This window comes from Denticeps clupeoides, chromosome 10 (genome assembly GCF_900700375.1).
Source record: "Denticeps clupeoides chromosome 10, fDenClu1.1, whole genome shotgun sequence".
NCBI classification, from domain to species: domain Eukaryota; kingdom Metazoa; phylum Chordata; class Actinopteri; order Clupeiformes; family Denticipitidae; genus Denticeps; species Denticeps clupeoides.
In genome coordinates, this window is record NC_041716.1 from 17,265,601 (window position 1) to 17,271,600 (window position 6,000).

Here is a 6,000-nt window from a genome sequence, read left to right on the forward strand (position 1 = left end):
TCAGTAAAACTGAGCACAAATGTATTTTTTATTCTGAAGAAACAGTGTTTTTTTTTTTGCAAAATTGGTTGGTGAATGGTGTTGATGGCGTAGTTTCTGCAAATGCCCGCTCACATCTACAGGCCGCTCTCCTCCTCATCCCGCCATTCTCCTCCCTTTTGCCATTTAAAGCTACAGACATCGAAGTGGCACGTCCTGGGGAAATCTCATTGTGTGACTGGGTGAAAGTGGCTGTAATTTGAAAAAGAGACTTCAGAGAAAGTATTATGGGACCAATAACAGCAATATAAAAGCAAAAAGAAAAACAAGTTTGACCTTCCAGTGTGCCATATATTTGCACATTCACATTCTGAGCACCAAAGCGCAAATACGCGCAGTTCTCCCAATAACAGAGTCACCCCACAAAGCCTCCTTATCAAAGTTCCCACTATTCCCACTGAACACATTAACAGTATATCAACTAATAAAATGCACAATGCTGTAACAGGACAACTATGCAACCAAAATACATAATTCCATAAACATAGATTACTCAGCATGGAGGGAAAGGCCAGTGTTCCCTCCAACAGAATAGTTATGATATAATGCTTTCAGAAATCACATAAAACTTATTCTCCTCATTTGTATATTGGTAGATTTTGTCCGTGTTCGTAGATTTTTTGTTTTAACACTGCCAAAAATATAAAGACCAAGGCGTGTGTGTTCAGTGGTACTTGAGTGGCAAATATTTATATGGGACATAAACCCTGATCATACTCTAATCAAGGTTAGAAAACATGATTGGCAAGAAAGATTGGCGTACATTTTCTTCCAAATGGAACCAAAATACCTTTTAGAGAGTCGTCATGTTGAAGTAATTAAATTGTGCTTAAATAAATTCAGCAAAAGCAGTCAAAACCAGAAAAGATATCTGATAAAAACAAAATAAAAAAAAATTCAATGCAGTGTTTCATTTCCAATGTGTAAATAGGCATTAAGCACTGTCAGGACTGGGGAACAAGTTAAATGAAGTAAAATGGAAAAAAACATTACATATGCGTATATCACATATATTTTTAATGTTCACAGAACTCTCTGAATGTCTGAATTGGTTTCCATGCACAGAAACAAATTAATTCTTGTTTACATTAAAGAACCTGCATCCAAGCAGGTTTGAGGGATAAGATTTGTTGCCATGACAACATATCCCACAAGAGTTTTGAGTAACCAACAGACGTAGGATCATGTTAAATCCTCAAAGATGTAATCCTGCTAAACCAGTAATCCATATACAGAAAGAAACAGGGCTATGGGAATGCCCCAATGGTTGGCTACCAACCCCTGTACCAGGCATGTCCCTCAGGGGTCAGTCCTTTTCACTTGAAATACTTCCTTTGGTTCTTATCAGCTATATTTTAGCACACACTTCCCTACTGATCCGCCTCCCAGCACACTCACTGGATGCATCACTAATCTTATACTAGAATGCAGAATAACTTTCTCAAGCAAAATGTGAACTTTCTAAGGCATCCAGCCAATCCTGCTTCTGCTGTCAGAAAGCTACACATTGAACTACACATTAGGTCGCTCTATAATTTTTTAATTCAATCATCACCCCAACATTGCCCGCCTCTGTCAATATTTGTCCTTTAATGATGCTGAAACTCTTCATAAAATCTCGTATTGGCTACTGTACTTCATTGGCCTCCCTGCAAAATATTCACAGAAGTTACAGTGCATTAAGAAGTCCTCATCCACACAAATCTCTGCTCAAACGTCCCATATTCGTTCCCAACTTCACTGAATAACGGTTCATTCAAGGTTTAATTCAAGATTCTGCTTCTTACATTCAAAGCCCCACGTAACCTTGCCCCTCTTTATCTCACTCAGCTTCTCTCTATGGTAGCTTCACATCCTTCATCCTTTTTTCTGTATATAAAGCAACCATGGATTTATGAAAGGTGTGTGTGTGTGTGTGTGTGTGTGTGTGTGTGTGTGTGTGTGTGTGTGTGTGTGTGTATATATATATATATATATATATATATATATAAATGTCATTTGTTGTTATTATACCAACTTCAGTCTGGACTTCATGGCATCACCAAGTCAACTTGCATGTCTTTGGATTGGAAGTGATTTTTTCTGCCTCTTGCTCCACTGTACTCCATGAAAAAAGGAAATTTTGTTATTCTAAAGCATTCTATACAATGTAATGTTTTACATTATATGGAAATATGGATTTGATTTAGAGCACAGAAATACCCCTTAGCATTTATAGATTGCAATTTTTTCTGATGCACAACCAACAGGGAATCAAATACATGAGATTGCTGTTCAGACCTTTCCTCTGCAGTGTAACCTTTCCAGTTGACCTTAAAGGCCCTTCAAAGATTAATACCCATAGGCAGCTAAAAACACAAGTTTCACACCAATGAGGAAATGATCTTTACTTTCTTCCACTCACACATACTCTCACGGTGGATTCTCTGAGCTCTGATTTCAGGCCACACCCCTTGTGATTCCCAACACCTGTAGTCCTCCCTGTTTAAGATTGCTTGCATCAATGTTCTAGTGCTGAACACTTAAAAGAGCGAAGGGAGTAAAAGTAAAAACTCTGGAGTGGGTTCTCAAGGGGAACTTCTGAAGTTCAGCTGAGCGGATGCGGTGGGATGTAGCTGTTATACCAGAAAGGAGACACAGAGGTGCAAGTGGTAGGGGCAGTGCTGATGGTTAAAAGCAGAGGACACATTTCGTTGTATCACTTCACCTTCACCTTCAAGTGCATGCCATCACTAAACCTGGTACGTGCCGCTACTGGAAGCCATCAGGGTGAGATGAAGAGTGGGATAAGGCTGGAATTAATTGCAAGAGCAAAAAAATACAACTCTATTATGCCTCATACCTGCAGCTCTAAATAGCTAAAATGCCATCCCGATGCCAAGCCTTTTTCCCAGGAGACATGATACTCTAGAGCAGCATTCGCACCAATCATTATATCCTGGCCCCAGCTCTCCTTACAGTTAAGACACCCAACACCCTCCTAACACCAACGTTCCAATGCTGCTGGAGCAGTGCCAGGTTAAAAAACAGGCCCGTCACTCCCCTCCTGGCACGACAAAAAGACATTAAGAACCATTACGGCATGTTTTTAAGACTGGAGGCATGCCTTACTTTTTCAGCTTCTCAGAAAAAGACACGCAGACAGTTTATGGTAGCGCTGTCACTTGACAGACACATGGCGGCTGCCATTACAGCAGCGGTGATGGCTGCGATCTGCGGCTAAAGGTTTTTTTTTCTTTCCCTCTCATCTCTTTACCCGTCACACATATCGTTTTTCCAGAACATCTCTGCTTTATCTCGTTCATCTTGTCAAGAGAAAAAAAAGCTCGAGCCAGAAGCAGACATCTGAGCCAGGAGATTTATGCCAACATTCTTACAGAACCCTTTTTTTTTTTTTTTCCCCTCAGTTTTTCGTCTATCTTTGGTGCTGCACAGAGGTAACAGGTAACAACTACACATTATAGAGGCTAATATAGAGCTGAAAACCATGATATTTCATATTATTCATTTAAAAATAAGTAAATAAAGAGTCAAAAGATCTGATTTTAGTCAGATTAGCAGATGTAGTAATAAATTCATAAAACATTTCTTTTTTGTATTTAATTAGTCTTAATGTGTTAATTAAATGTTATGCAAATTTTCCACAAAATTTCTAAAATAAGTCAAAGTTTAGTTTGACATGATATTTCACAATATAATTTTTTTTCTTCTAAAAAATAAAATAATAAAAATAACATCGGTTGATCCATAGCTCATTTTCAAATCTGACTCTTATGCCCTTCATAATTAACCTAGCAGTGTTGTCCACTGAGCAGTAAGTAGTTTGTTTCGGCAGCTGGACTGAATGCTCACTGGCCGATAAGAAACGCATAAAAACTCATTTTTTTAATGAAAGGCTCCAGTCGACCCAAACATCAAACTCCACTTTTTCCAATTTCAAGTTCCGAAGTCTATTTCGCAGTCAAAGACTACAGGCGGTCTCCTGGCCAGCGTTTAATCTCTTTCGCGTGTGAGAGGGAGAGAAAAAGCGAGCAGTGGAGACGTGAGGAGCAAAGTTATGAGCCGGGCCCAGCATCTGCAAACCAGAGAGAAGTGCTGTCATTGATAGTGAAAGCAGCAGTTCTGCTGCAGAAGCATTTTTACCCACTTCCCAGGGGTCACGGAGACCCACTTTCCTTCATATTGCAAGTTAAAAAAAAACAGGCATGGAAACTTGAAGAGAAACACTAGAAATAATCAGTCAGAATAAGAATGTAATAGAAAAAGGTGCTGAGACAACAATTGTTGCACAGGGTACATTACTGAGGTAGCCTTTTCTTTTAATATTATGAATTTGTCTTTGTCTAAATGGAGTTAGGTAGTTATCTCAGAACAGCACAATTGCTGATATTTTCAAATGACAGTTTAAGACTTTACTCTTGATAAAATACTTAGACTAACTTGTAACTTTATTATAATCTGATTTATGTAGGAAACACTACAGCCAAGCGAATAAAATTCGCTTGGTCCCAGTGAACCAGAACTGATTAGGTTATTGATGGTAACATGAAAGCACATTGTAATTCGCTCTGATAATGGCGTCTGCCAAATGCCCTTAATGTAAATATTAAAGTCATCTGTTAGGTCATGGAATTTCACATAGAGTTTAATAAGTAAGACACAATTAAACACTGAAGTAATGAACCAGGTTTTAGCAAAATAATTCAAAAGACATGCACTTTATGACTGTTTTACAGTATGTTACATAAAATAAATTAAATAAAATGATATTAAATAAAATGTATTAAAACTGTATTAATGTAATGTATTAAAATACATTTAAATTGTTACAAAAATTAGCTGTGTGAATTCAGAAAAATACTTGATAGACCGTTGGCTCTTCAGCCTTGCCATACTGTATGTACCATGATCGGTTTATGACCCAGGTCTGGATTCAGTGGTTATGGATAGTGAGGAAGTGAGTGATCATGAAAGGATTAACAGAGGACTGCTTCAGGGCCATGAAAGTGCACCAACAGCTAAAACCATCAGCTAAAAAAAGTATGGGGATGGGGTCTTTAAGAGGCAGAGCTGCACATGGGCAGCTTTATTTGGCAGATTGGTCTGCTATACATGAACTTCGTTATAAATGACACTGGAGGTGCAAGGAACAAAGGAAACAGAACTTAAAATAAGGAGAGGATGAGGAAACAATGTGATCAAAAAATGAGCATATTAAACACAGAGTACAAATAAGCAGGTGCTTGCGTGTCCAACAAGTACATTGCTTGCAACAAGTACATTCTAAATTAATATAATGTAGTCAAACAGTTCTCATGACTGAAATAAATGAAATTTTATTGCATTTAATGTAACCAAGATAACATTTTTTGGAAATATATTTTTGCTGTTTTATGTGTGTTCAGTTATGCTTTATGCTTGAGAAATGCCCTAATATGGAAAAGCAGTTGATCTCTTCAAGTTTCTGTAATGGCAATTAAACGTGAATTACTAAAGACAACAGGGCCCATGTTGTCACATAAGACTGCTATGCTTATATGTTTGTTCTTTCAAAGAAACCTGAGACATGAGCCAGAAGTGTTGTTTGCATGGGAAACAGCCATGCTTTGCTCACACACTGCTGTTGCCATAACAGCTAAATGGGAGGTCCACAAGAGAAGTCTTGGCATGACAGATGAGAAGTCTTAATCATGAATAAGGATTTCTGAATCTGTCATTTAAAAGCTAGCACAAGTGCTGGGAAATCCTCTGGGATTCACATAGGGACTTTTCCATAGATACATCCAATGGAAAACCAAACCAAGAACAAGAGCACTGCTTATCTTCTTCATCAAAAAGCCAATCAAACTGTGGACTGCATTCTTAATGACCATAATGCAGGTTTACTCTAGGTGAATTGTAATAAAGGTTTAGAAACCCAGCTTGAATGCTCATTATTTCCGACATCCATCTGTTGACGCT